Source organism: Stegodyphus dumicola, chromosome 2, assembly GCF_044657685.1.
Source record: "Stegodyphus dumicola isolate Sdum_Otavi_A_Nest chromosome 2, ASM4465768v1".
Taxonomy (NCBI): domain Eukaryota; kingdom Metazoa; phylum Arthropoda; class Arachnida; order Araneae; family Eresidae; genus Stegodyphus; species Stegodyphus dumicola.
Genome location: NC_140769.1, coordinates 229,488,001 through 229,502,730, shown reverse-complemented (window position 1 = coordinate 229,502,730; position 14,730 = coordinate 229,488,001). Strand labels below are relative to the sequence as shown.

Sequence of the window (14,730 nt, the reverse complement as noted above, 5' to 3'; positions counted from 1 at the left end):
GCACGCTGACTTATTTCTTGTTCAAAGAAATGCCTTTTTTTCTCCTTTCAATTCTCGAAAATTTCGTGTATTAGATATATAACTACGCAATGTGCTTTTTATGTGCCCAGTACATGAAATTTTGCAGTTAGTTTTATGCAGTCTTACGAATTCGTGGAACGATGGATAAAAAGCACTCTTGAAAAAAAATATTCAGTTATTTTTAACTTATTGCCTTTTACTTCAAAATATTTTCCTTTTGAGTAATAGAGTGAATTTTATAGGAGTAATATTAGTAATATTTTTATAGGAGTCAATTTTGAAGTATTTCTGGAGAATTTTATATCAAACTCGACCACTCACAAGTTGAGTGAACTAAATTTCATTCTAGGGAATTATTTCTCAGTAATATATGCTTTCTTTACGACCATCACTAAAAGCGATCCTAATTCCTAGAATTCCTAACTCAGAAAATATAACGGGCATTTATTTTGCATATGCTTTTTCATCGGACTATAAAAATGAATAAATAAAAAACGGTCAGAACAAAATCTGTCGAATGCCACCATTCATCGTTACAGATGATTTTGTTCTTTTGTAGAGTGACTAATTGCCTTACAACAGGGATCCCCAACCATTTTGTACCATAGACCACATTCTAGAATATCGGTGGGGTAACAGGCATATTTATTCTTTAAAGGTAAATTTATAGTTTGACATATTTAATAATACACATAATATACAAAAATTATTCAAAAAGTATTATTTTTAGAAATAAATTTATTGATTGTATTCTTATGCAAAGTAAATAATTACTAAGTACTAGATATAAATGTTTACAAAGTCTCTGGTTTATAATTCTAAATTCGCTAAATTTTTTTAAATAAAAATGTAATTCGGTCAGTGTGATATTTGGCAGTGCATTTCATACACCATTGCTTTCTAACTGAGAGAGTATGATGATATTCCAGGTCGTAAGCAATTATCAAGACTTCTTTCTGTAAGTCGAGATCTGTATTTCGAGTCTGTGATAGTCATTGTTGAAAACAATAATATTTGCCATTTTAAAAAATTTTTAACAAAAAACCGGATCAAAATGACAAACTGGCCGGGACCCCAGGACCATACCTTCAGACTGAGACACTCCTGATCAAACAGAGATGTCTGGTAAAATTATAAAAATATAGTTATAAAGAAATAACTTTTTAAACAAATAAGTCTATATTTCTGTAATTAATTAATAACTATAAAAATTTTTATAGTATAAGCAGCAGATAGGCAGATATCTTAAGCGGATATCCTTCATGGCTTTTGCACATTGGAACAACCTAATCTAAGCTTCGAAGAAGTGAAGTTTAAGGAAATTTGCATATCTTAATTTTACGAACATTTTAGCGCTTTTTACGAGCTTGAAAAATTGACAACCCGCTTTATTATTTGCACCTGTTAAGATTTTCCTTTTGCTTTTTTTAATATATTTTTTAATATTTAATAATATTTAATATATAGTGTGGCCAGCTATCTAAAATAAAGAAAAATATGTATAATTATTTGAATAAGTGCAACTAGTGTAGTTATCGAGTGCTCCTAGTAATTAAAATAGGAGCCATAAACTGCGTTCGTTGCTTTTCAATAGTTTAGTTTGTTAATCATAGAGATTAAATGTGAAAGAAAAATTAAATGTCATAGGCTTTGTCGAAGGACAACAAACTGGAGCGTCGAAGATAAAAGTATTTTATTTGGAGCAATGGCCACACATATCTTTCAAACAGCTGAGATTTATGATTAAATTTGAACCGTAATGTGTCAGCCGAATGGCAACATATTGCTTTTAAATCGCCGAATTTGTTAATCAAAATTGCATTAATTACGTAGCAAATATGAAATAAATAAACAAATTTATTGGCTCTACGTGGCGCTGTTTTTTCACAATGCGAGGAGCGTACATATATATATGTATAGATTCTCCGTTATTTAATAAATAATAGTGAAAATAAAAAATTCTTGTGTAAATCCGTAGGATAAAAAAGTTTTATAGTTTTACACGTATTTGAAAGAAATGTTTTGTTTTTCACTTAAGAAGAAACATGCTCCAGATAAATAAAAACTTGTTTTAACGAATGAAATCTCCATTTTAATACTGTGTGTTTCATATTGAAAAAAACGTTGCTTGCAGGAATGCCGTGTTTTCTGAAAGATATTTGGAACAGGGATTATTATTCCCAAAGCGTTGGGTGTTTTTATTCGGGAGATAAGAAATTACAAAAGTATAGATAAAATAATTTTTTCCCGTAGCATATTATATTAAAACTTTTACGTACTCCATTGGCAAGTTCGTAAGTTTGATATTAACTTAGAATGGATTAGTAAATGCAGCAGTAGTTTTCTAAAACTTATTTGTGAATTCTGATAAAATGGCTGCATATGTTTCTCTGTTTACATGGTGAGTTTTGGAGCAAATTAAGTTTTATCTCTTGATGTGAGTTTACCACCATTTCGAATGCTGTTTTTCTTCGAAACATCGCTTAATAATTTCTTTCTGCCTTAAAAATGCATGTGCAGTTTCTATTGAAATTTTAATCAAATTTGTCATTATGTGTCTATTTTTTGTTCTTAAAATTAATTTATATCGAAAACGTGTTGCAGTTGCAAAATAAAAAATATCTCTAATTTATTACGAGCAGGTGGAAGTTTCTTTTTTTTTTTTTTTTCCCCCTGTTTCTTCTTTCCTTTGGAGGAAGGGAAATTTTTGAAATTCTTACTGTGTTATTCTTTCAGACACCACAAGTTAAATGTTAGGCTGTAAGGACATTAGATATTTTTTGGAATCAGGCAAGATGAAAAATGAGCAACCGCCTTCGCCGGGAATCGAACCACGAACCTCTGCTCAGCGTGGTCCCAGCGTCCAGAACCACTACACCACGAAGGCACACTAGGAAGGCGGGAGAAATACCTTATATACTTTCCCTTTTAAAGGGCGACTGGAATTTTTAGGGTACACAATCTCCAAATCCTGGGTGGGAAGAAATCATCATCCACCATCCTTTTAGTTCGGCCGCCACTGTAGAGACATTAAGTATTTTTTGGAAACAGACAAGATGAAAAATGAGCAATAGCCTTCGCCGGGAATCGAACCACGGACCTTTGGAATACCGGCCGAGCGGGCAGAACCACGACACCACAAAGGTACGCTAGGATGGCGGGAGAAATACCTTATAAGGCTACAAGTAAAAGAATATATAGTTCTGTAATTTAACGAAGTGCTTCTTCTTCCAGTTGTTACTTAGAAATTCAGATACAATATTTTTTTTTCTTGTTGTTTTAGCCATTAATCTTTTAGATCTAAACACAGTCGAGATAAGTTCCACCTACCAATGGCCGAATGCTAAATACCGCTGAGTCCTGGTAGTTCGATTCAGATTAAATTCCATGGAATGGGCTTTTTCCCCGTATGTAACGTGAATACAAGCTAGTTTCCTTCAAAAGTCATCTATGTTCCCAATGCATTCAGCCCTTATGTGCTCTGCCATATTCAAATAAACCAAGCTAAATCCACAAGCTAAAGGTCCACAAATTATGCCTGTCATTGACCAAGCCAAGCAGTGGGCACCTTACAGATGACTCAGTCTCGTCGCAGTTTTGATGAAGAAGGAAAACCCTAGGAGGTAGATCCAACGGTCTCCTGCGTCCTCTTCCCATATCGCTAACCTCTCGAGATGATTTTCCGGCTCGATATTATTTCGAGTATCCCCACAACAAGAAGACACTATACATTTACAAACATCCTAGCCTTTTCGAGGATTTGAACCTGTGCCCAACAATAGAGCAGCAGGCTCCGCTAAACGTCATACCGATCACAGTGTCAGTAATAAATCTGACTAAATTTCAAATATTTTTAAAGTTATTTAATTTCGTCTTTGACAGCAGCAAAGTTACTTCAGTAGGTCCACTGTACAAACAGGCAATAAATTCGTTACAGTTAACAAATCGGAACTACTAAAAATAATCCAATTAGTTTCTCATATTCCACATTCTAGATTCTCAACCTATAGTTCACTTTTCAACTGTACAATACGGACCGCAAGATTAACGCGCCTGCATGGAATAAGTGTAAAAAAATGCTTTTAATTTATGCAAATCAATGAGACTTTTCTCTGACGGCATCTGGAATCTTTGAAACTTTCTGGAATCAACAATCGCTTGTTCTCCCGAACAATGTTTCTAGTGCACCCCCAAAAGCGACTTCCCTTACTTACATCCCTTCTTTGCATTCGATTTTATTTATTTATTGTCATTTTCATTTTATTCGTGCTAGAGGGTAAGCCCCTGAGGCCGTCCCTTCGAACGCACCCATCCGGAGGACGTAGCAGCTTGCCACAATCGGCATCTCATTTATCGCCTGGAGAAGCCCGGGCGCACCTTGATTTCGATAATTCTGCCAGGAAAACACTGAAGGACACGTTACATTGCCATAACGCTTCACGGATCTCGGGGGTCTCTAGCAGAAGATCTGTACGCATGAAGGAACGCATATACTCTCTGCAGCTGCGGAAATCTCGAACCCGTTTGAGGTCTTAATACATTGGTTTCACGAATTTAAATTACAATGGTAAACGAAACAATGGAAGGACAGAACAAAGCCAAATTTACTTAAATAAATAAATTTAGAATTTAAATTAGATTGCAGTCTGACACCTCAAAGAAGAGTTGTGTTAGAAGTTTTTGTAAGGAATTCCAGCAAACTTGCCAAACGATAACTGACAGAATGTATTACACTTGTAAGCTCCGATTTTTTAACGAATTGAATGATGCTTTAAATTTAAAGGACCAACTAACGTACCTGTGTCCTATCCAGCGTTCAATCCTTGTCATCAATCCTCAATGATCTGTCTTGAATAATTTTGTTCATGTATTAATATTGATGTTAACTCATCCAAAGCATGGAAAGAACTACAATCTTATGACTGCTCAATAATCTCTCTCAGACTGCTTTTGATTACTCTCATTTACAATCTTTTGACTGTTCAATAATCTCTGTGACTGCTTTTGATTACTCTCATTTTGAAAACATTACTTGTAAGCGTAAATATTGAAACTTCGGAAAACTTCGATTTCGGAAATCCCTAGTGAAGATTTTGTTGGTGATCTTTTTTGATTTAAAAGGGATAATTCATCCCGAATTTTTTCCTGAAGGAAAAACGGTAACCTCCATATTTTACAAAGATGTAACGGATAATCTTGAAGAGCAATGTACGCATCAGATCAGTAAAAACTCAAGGGGATAACTGCTATCTTATTTTCGATGATAAGCCGCCACACTATTCAATCGTTGTCAAACCGTTTCTGGCAAAAGAGAAATATCCCAGTTCTCAGCCACTCTCCTTATTCGCTAGATTTGGCATTAGCAGACTGTTTCTCTTCTCTAAAGAAGTCTGCCCTAAAAGGTCATTATTTTAACAGTACTTAAGGGTTACGAAAACCGTAGCTAGAGACTTAAGCAGTATTCCAAATGGTAAGTTCTGCGAAGAACTAAAAAAGTTGCGGAAATTTACACATACTGATTGCTAAGAAATAAAATTATTGGTTTCTCCTACTTTCGATTCTGAGAGATCGCAATCCTTAAATTTAATACACACACAGTGACTGAAGCAAGGAAAATAGAATTCCCTTCAATAAAATAGCTTTGTTTTTAGTTGATTGTTTATATGATATTACAATTGAATCTGAATACGAAGAAGATCAGATTGCAGTTTATCCGATTTACTTCAGTTTGGATAATCACTATCACTATCAAATATTAAACTAGCAAATTGAACTATTTAAATCTTTATTCTTGTTTTAGCTTATCCAGCTTATCTAACTTAAAATATACTTAATGTGGAGTATTTGATTTTTGTAATAGCATTGTAATTAATATCCCCCATCTTTATTTAAGAAAGATTTTTACACAGTGTTGTTTCAACAGCACATTTTCACGTATATATATATAAAAGAGGATTTTGAGAAGAGAAGGAAAATTATCTGATGTGAACATCACAGGACTTCCTTGTATAGCATATTAAATTAACATATTTTTTGTTGCACTTCATTTAAACGTATTTTCTCGAATTTCATTAGAGATAAATTTCTCATTTAATCAGTTCATTTTTCATCAAGGGAACAAGATACTTAAAAACTCGAAACATCTTCATCGAAAATTGTAAAATATAGAGAAACCTAAAATACCAAATACACTTAAAAACAGTTAAAAAAAATTTACAATTGATATGAGAGCTTTTAAATTGTTGATAATTATACAATTATTGCATACATGACTAAACGCATTAGTCTTACTGCATAAAAACCTTAACCGGAACATAAGAACAACTTAATTTAACTACATCACTACTGTTTACGAAAAGGGATATAACAAAATGCATAATTTACCAACGTCACGCAAAAAAATACTTAATTTGGTCTCTTCTTTTAAACCAATTTTACAAACCGTTTCGGGAAAATAATAATAGTGATAATAATAATAATTGGATTCAAGAGTAGTCAAAATGGTTATTTTGTTTGAAATATGATACCCGAAATTTTTCAGGATTACAGTACTTCCTTTACTTCAAACAAGAAAGTAAAAACTTAGTTTGTGTACTGTAATAATGTATGTTTTATGAAAAGTGAATACATTTGATACCGTTTACAAAATTAACGCCTTTGTTCTGAAGTTAAGATAAATTTCGAATTGAAACGAAGTAAAAAAAATTCACGTGCGTTTAAAATAAAAATTTTGATATATTCCCCTAAGCAGCCGTTCTGGTACTAAAGGCTAGTGGAAAGCTTGGGTGTCAAACTGCATAACATCGCTAAATTTAATCGGAAGAAAAAGTTAATTAAAAGAAACGTTAATCAAAATGGAAGATACCAAATAGAATTTTGAATGTTAAAAAATACTATAATAATAAACCATACAAATTATAATAAACAAATGATAAACAAACATAAAGATAACCATGCAAATTATAATTATAATTATATAATAGACCATACAAAATAATTGGAAAAAAATGTAGGCTTCTTAGGAGTGATATTTTTAAAAGTAAAATGCCAAAATTGTTTTGAAACGATAGCGGCCATTACATATTAATAAATTATTAAATACTATTTGTTAAAACATAGTACATTGTTTAACTTAGCAAATACAGTTTAATAAACATATACATATATGTTTATATTAATATATATGTTTAATAATATGTTACACGCTCGAAAATTTTCAAATTTCCTGCTGTCTGTTGCGCATGATTATGAAATTCTTTAGAAACTTCGTGGATTTCAGCGTTATTTACTGGTTTTAAACACAGCTGAGATAATGGGCCGAGCAGCTGTTATTTTCATTCTTCGAAAAGCAAGCTGTTTTCTATCGTCTGCCAGGACATAATCTACGCACTCGTCTGATGTAACATAATGAATCCAGCTGACTTGAAGTACAGCTGATTGATGAGACAGTCATCTAAATTTATCCACGCACGCGAACGATGAATATGCATTAATCCAGTATTTATTTCTACGTAGAAGTATTTTGATAATATGAAACTGAACAGTTCTTGTGAATTCGTTTAAGTCGCAATATGATTAATGTCGTATGTAACGTATCTAAAAATATTCAGTGTTATTTACATATATTACGTAAATTTGATAATGATGTTCGGAGATTTCTTTTAATTACAATTATATAAATTCTATGCAAAAAAAAAAAAAAAAGTGCTTTCGCTTTGAGGATTATCACATTACTGAAGTCCAGTTTTAAAGAAAATAATTATTTTTCATAATAAGCAGTCTGTGTGTTTTCTACTTGTTTTTAACACATGTTTTTGAAAAACATTTGTATTATATTACACTCGTTTTTCAAGTTCGTATATAAAATTTCATGCGTATAATTTCTTATTATATTTTTATATAGAGTTTCATAATATGTTTTTGAAATTCTGCTGACATAGCATAAGGCATTTCAGCGCCATATCGTTTCCTGTCTTCATCGGTTATAATTAGGATATAAATAATAGACAAATATAAGAACATTACTGTCATTGAAAATAATAAGCGTATGAATTGTCGCGTTTTATCATTCACAATAATCTTTGTTCAATGCCAAATCCCGCGGTGTGTTTCCGATAATGCTGCCAAACTTCTACCCCCAGTTTCTCCATTTGCAAAAGAATTATTATGCACTACACATTCAGATTTACATGAAATCTTATATAACACAGCTTAAAAATATAGACGACTTATAGTGGTTCTCTCTCTGTTTTTTGTTTGTTTCCCCCAGACAGTTTTTCAGTTCTGTTTGCAGATATCAGTTACTAAATATTAGCAAAATGACTTTATTTTTCTTTCACATATGGTACTGATGACCTACCTGCTTCTTTTGAAAAAAAAATATTACAAAACTTTAGGTAAAAAAACATTGTTACTTGCATAGGATTTGTAATAGAATGAATGTGCACAAAAGCGATGAGAGCTAAAAAAAAAAAAAAAAAAAAAAAATTCATACAGCTCTTCTCAATATGACAGAAGACGATCAGTAATCATCATTTCAAACTACTAAGCTAAATATAGCGCAATGCAAATTGCATTTACAGAACGGAGCTCGCACGGAGATCTCCCAAAACTCCGAAGTCAACTCTGAACTCAACAACTGCGAACTGATGCTCCTTTAGGTCTTACTTAGTTTTCTCCCAGCCTCCAGAAATTTCTAGTACCTTCAATTTCTCGAAATTGCTGGAAGGTGTTTAGAGTTACAGTTTCATGTAGGGCCTTACAGTTGCGGTTACGTAGGAATTAGACAAATTACAGTTACACAGGGATCGGACCAAAATGTCGCCTAATTTGGATGATTTTTCTCGATTTCTCACCCAATTTGGCGACAAAAATTAATCGCCAAAATCATCGCCAGCTTGGGCGCATAGCTTGGCAGCTTGGGCATTTACCTCAATGTTAAATGTATCTGGCCCCGTTTATCTGGCGGATCTTCGCTCTCTTGAGGGATTTCATACTACATTATACAAGGTGGTTATAATTAAAATGACCCTATTCAGACCCCTGTAGAACCCGTCCTGCCTATCGGATTTTGATGAAACTTGGTATATACGTTATATGGACTATGGGGAAAAGATTTTTGCAATAAAAAATTAGTTCAAATATTGACCATCAAATGGCAACTTTCAAAAATTCCTTATGCAAATTAGTCAAACCTATAAAGGAACTTGCAGCCAGCACCAGAAAATCATTCTGCGTGTCTTTGTCATCGTTAATCATGCCCTCACAGAAGAACGATCGAGCTTTACTGGTAAAACTGTTTTATCAGACCACTCTCTTCATCCAAGGAGAGTAATTCCCCACATTGGGCGCCAAGTCAATGGCGAGAATCGTCTAATATCCTTTTCCGGGTGCCTGGTTCACCCGATATAAATCTCTGTGATTTCTGGTTGTGGGGATTCCTAAAAGAACGCGTATATGGAGAAGGAATTATGACTTTACCTGAGGTGAAAGCCAGCATTACACGCCATCTTGCTGAAACCCCTCGAGAGTTACTTCGCGCTGCCATTGAACACGCTATAATGCGCTTTCAACACGTAACTGATGCCAATGGAGCACACATTGAGCACATTCTGTAACAATAAATTTTAATGATTCTGACAGATTTTTTGTCGTTCTTTAGGCGCCACAATTCCCCCTTGTGGTCAAAATTTGAACTATTTTTATTGCAGAAATCGTCTTCCCATGATCCATATAACATATATACCAAATTTCATCGAAATTCAATAAGTAAAACGGGTTCTAGATTGATCTGAATAGGGTCTCTTTAATTATAACCACCCTGTACGAGAGATTTTACATGTAATTCCACTAAAATTATTTACATATGTAAAAAATTCATAACATTATAATTTATTCTAAAAGCTCTGAAAGTATTCGGACACTTTGAATACACAGCTTATTTAATAAAAAATATGAGAATAACAGGACATTGAATATTTCACTGGATGTCTTTTTGCTAAATTTACACTTTTCAAGCAATTAGGCATGGATTCAAATAATATTTTCATGTTAGATCCATTTTTTCCCATTCCTAGGTAAGAATTGCTTTTAGTAGAGCTTTCGAAGAAGTATCGCCTTCCCTTATTCTTTTCTTTAACGCTCTGTATACATATTCCATAAGATATAAGTACAACGAATATGGAGAAGTTTCAATAACTTTTGGAAAATTGTATAATAATCACAAGTGAACATTTAGGGCCGAATCGGAACGTCATCCTCACAGAGCTTGAGTATCAGGGATAAATAGATAATAATAATCTCTTCTAAGTCCTGTTGAATATATTTTGCATTCCAAGTTATTTTGCAGATCCTTTCAGGTTTTCATTAAGAATATTTATATATTTATACTATTTTCTATTAACACTATGTATTTCAAAGTATATGATTAAAGGTAGCGAAACATCTCCAAGCCATTATGCCTCTACTTCCGTGCGTAACTCTAGGCAATAGGGTTTTTATATTCAGTTATTAATTTGGCTTTTGGCATATATTCATTCGTCTATCGGGCCCAGATATTTTGACATTTCTGCAATTATAACATTTTACCAATATGATAAAAGTTGCGAACACAAGGCCTTGTTTTTTTTTTTTTTTTTTTTTTGGTTGTTGTTTTTTCTTATTGATGAAGAATGATGAAGAATTTCTTTCTTGCTGATCTTCCATTGTATCCATAGGGCCTAAATAACGCTTCTAAAAGTTTCAGGATTAACAATTACTGCAAACCTTTCTTCTAAATCTGCTGAAGTACTAATATTTGGGTCTTGTTTGATTTTTCATAGAGTAAATTTGGTGATTCTTTGATGTTAGCTTGAGTTGTGAAAAATAATGCAGACCATAATTCTTGTGATATATTTTCATTTACAGCCAAAACTTATAACAAGAAACTTTGTCGACTAAAATATCTTACGAAAACGTTGGAGTGTTCGAATTATTATACACTGATAACACTTTTTATTACTGATTTTATTATTACTGATAACACTTTTTGAAAACAATTTTTAATACAAGAAATATTTTGATGATATTTATTTTACAACAAGCAAGCATTAAAATAATTAAATGAAATCTATGTTTCAATATTCAGTATAATTTCTCTGCGAAGAATTTCAAAAATACGAGTTTTCGAAAACAAATGTGAGCCTCTGTAAATATTTCTGTGCGAGATGCATAATAAAATCGATTGAGTAATTGAATCTGACAATGCACTTGATTGCGATCAACTTTGAAGAATTGTTTTCCTAAAGTAGCTTTTTTAAAATAATGGGAAAGTAGAAAAAGAAAGAAAAGCGCCTAAGAAATATGCGCCTAAGAAAAAGTAGCTCTTTTTAACATAATGGGAAATTCCACCGAAAGATCTGATAATGATTCAAAAGTAAAATGAAGCAAAACTACCAGTATTCGTTGGTTTTAATTATTCGATCATTGTCGTTTTAATTTATTAAGAAGATATGCCTGATGAACATGTCTAATGCTATCATCACTTTTAGTGTTACCATTTTGGTTTCTTCGTCAGTTTGAGTTTGTAATTTTTACAAGAATTTATACGAACAGAATATACAGAAATATACAGAAAGATAAATTAATAAGTACCGGTTTAAAATTTAAAATTTAAAATTTCTTATGCTTCTATATGGTATTTTGAATAACCCATACGTGTAATTTCAGTACATGCATATAATCGAACATATTTATTTTGTTTATTCTTTCTGCTGTTACAGTTTATAACTTTATTACGTTAATATGAACTTAAGCTGCATTTTATAGCTTAAACAGTACAGATATTTATTAAATCTAAAATTTTATTTATTTTTCGTAACATTATATTCTTTCTCTCTTGAATTTGATATTCGCGAAATGGCAACAGGAAAAATTTTCTCCTCAGTTTCCTTCGACTGCTGCCATTTTGAGGTTTCACATTTACCGCTGATTTTTTAAATTGTTAATATAGTATTTGCAATATGTTCAGACACATAGTCTGGTTATAAAAAAACAATAAAACGCACGAAATTTTACTTCATATTATGGTTTTTAAACGTACTTCATATCATGGTTTTTGTTCCAATGCAAAAAATAATGATAACACCAACAAATATATAATACTTCATATTATGGTTTTTAAACGTACTTCATATCATGGTTTTTGTTCCAATGCAAGAAATAATGATAACACCAACAAATATATAATGCAAAAGATAATAAAATAAAAATCTGGACATTAAGAAATAAGAATAAAAAAAATGGCAGCTTGATAAAAACGGCAAAACAGCTCTTCTCTAAATGTTTGTTGTTTCGATTTCTGCTAAAATCAATAATTTAACAGGGAAGTAAGGAGTATATACATAAATAAACAATCCCTTTTTCCAGTTAGAATATAAAGCTCTCATTAAACCTGAAAATTCAAATAAACAGTAAAGAATTTTCCCTTTTTTTTTACAATCAAAGATGCCTTTCTTTGCTTATAACTGGCTATTATTTGTATTTTAAGCAGCTAAAGAAGTTTACTGTAGTCACTTCTAAAATTTTCTACAGTTACTAAGCCGAAAATAGGATTAAGAAACCATTTTAAAAGCGCATACAATTTAAGTAACAATGTCGAAAACTGCTTAATGGACTACTTTAAAGTAAATTTTGTTTTACCTTCTTCGTGCTTTGTCTGTTTGAATGTGAATCTTCTACGTACATTCTACTTGATTCTCTTTTTTAACTAAAGTAATTTTATTTTTAGTTTTGATATTTTGTTGCTAGTTTCAGCACATAATTTTATGCGCTACTACTAGCACCTTAACAAAGTCCCATTAGGGACACCATGCGTACAGAATACTAAACGAAGGTTCAAAGTTAGAGAAATGCAAGGCGAAAGATAAAATGAGGCTCAGGCTTTGTGAATAAAATCAACTCCTATCTGTTAGAAACAGAATTATTACCTCACAGAGAACTGAAATTCCCCAAACAACTATGATTGAAAGCGGCAAGCAGGTGATGTATGCATCATATTATGCACGTGGAAGAGAGCTGAAAAAGCTCTCTTACCAGTCAGGAATATATAAGCAGCTGTTAGGTGATGACTATGTTAAATTACGGATGTAAGAGAGAGCTGAAGAGATTCATGCATCAGCAAAATTCATGAAACTAGAGTGTGTTAATTTGAATAAAGTGGAACGTTTTATGATTTTTGTAAGAAAAATTGGAGAGAGGTATCTCTGAGGAGTGGGCAGTGTAAGGCCTGAGGTTGCAGTCTGCATTGGTAAGTTCGTATTTGTATTTGTCGGCTTAGTGTGCGATATCGTTATCAATGGCTTCGTTGAAGAAATTTTTATTCAGTCTGTGAATATGGTCTATTATGGGATCAGTTTTTAAGTCTGAATGAATAATTTCGTTCTTACGAACCAAGAGGATCCAATGAATTTTCTTTGAAAAATCTTTTCAACTGAAGTATATTATCTAATTTTAACGGTTTAGTGCGAGCGGTTTGAATTTGTATATTTCTTATATCAGGTCCAAAATTACCTCACTGACTTTCAGTTACAGTTAAATATAGATATTTATTTGTGCACAAATTTTCTTCTGTAGTTTCGCTTAAAGTGTAATCATTTATTATTAAAATTTCAAAATGTGTACCATAAATTTTATATCTACCTGAGAGGAAGGATGCTTTCGTAGAGGCCTTTTCGAGGAAAACTGACCTGCATTCGAAATACAGAAAGTAGCAAACAGACATGAGAAATTTTAAATAAAATTAATATAAATGTGTAACCAATCCTTTAACATAAACTGCTGGACTAAATGTGACAACAAGGGGGCCCTCTGGTGAGTAGCCAGAGAAGGACTTTGGTAAAAGCCAAGTGTCTAACCTGATAGGTTGTATCAGATTTGGCTCTTACACGGACATTACATTTAATACTGTTAAGTTAAATGTAATGTCCGTGGTAACTTAACCTGTTAATAAATACTTGTTACACTATAAAGGACTCTTCTATGACCCTATCCAAACAATATCCTACAGATTTGCCCCACTAATCGTATTTTTTGGGCACCGCTTCGGTTTCCTTGAAGCCGTTCATGCTATGCAAAATTCATAACAATATACTTGAGACGATCCAAAGGAAAGCTGATATTTTTTATTCTCCGTATTTGACTATTAAACAATAATATACTTTTGTCTACTGAAAAATAAAATGCTTTAAAATATTTTTCTTTATTTTATTCTTTTTGGAAGCATAATTAAAATTAGTTCTTATATTGAAGACCTAGTACAATAAGCTGCATATTCACTACAGCCTGTTCCTATAATTTCTATTGAATTTAAAGTTCTGAATCTTTGGGCTGGAACAATTACTTAAATCAAAGTAATCAATAAAGCATTATTAAAATCATTAAATATTTTTATGAAAATGTATTATTTATATCCAAACCATTAACTGGAATAGTTAAAAAATTCATTACATATATATATATTTTACAATACTGTTTTTGCCGGCTGGCCACGCTAGCGGCAAATCCAGATAAAACGCAATAAACGAAGCGTTTAAGTATCTTCCATGCATTGTGGAAAGTACGTATTTGTTCAACAGAAAAAGAAGTGATATTTTGAAGGAACCGAAACGCTAATTACTTCGAATATTTGGAGTTAAATAACAATAGTTAATAATAATGATTAGGCATATTCAC

General features: G+C 32.3%; 2 protein-coding genes across 6 annotated transcripts in view; one reads left to right on the top strand and one right to left on the bottom strand.

Annotated features, from left to right (window-relative positions):
- The window catches only part of LOC118184426 (uncharacterized), a 235,469-nt gene that overhangs the window by 100,703 nt on the left and 120,036 nt on the right, over positions 1-14,730 (top strand). The window contains exon 1 of one of the 5 annotated variants that reach the window (XM_085811866.1): positions 13,289-13,306. The exons of the other annotated variants lie outside the window; for them this stretch is intronic. The gene's annotated coding sequence lies outside the window, so the exon portion shown is untranslated. Of the gene's footprint in view, positions 1-13,288; positions 13,307-14,730 lie in introns of those variants that run through there. 5 annotated transcript variants of the gene reach the window in all.
- Positions 1-14,730, bottom strand: part of sicily (NADH dehydrogenase (ubiquinone) complex I, assembly factor 6 homolog sicily) — a 217,872-nt gene that overhangs the window by 195,185 nt on the left and 7,957 nt on the right. The window lies entirely within an intron of this gene.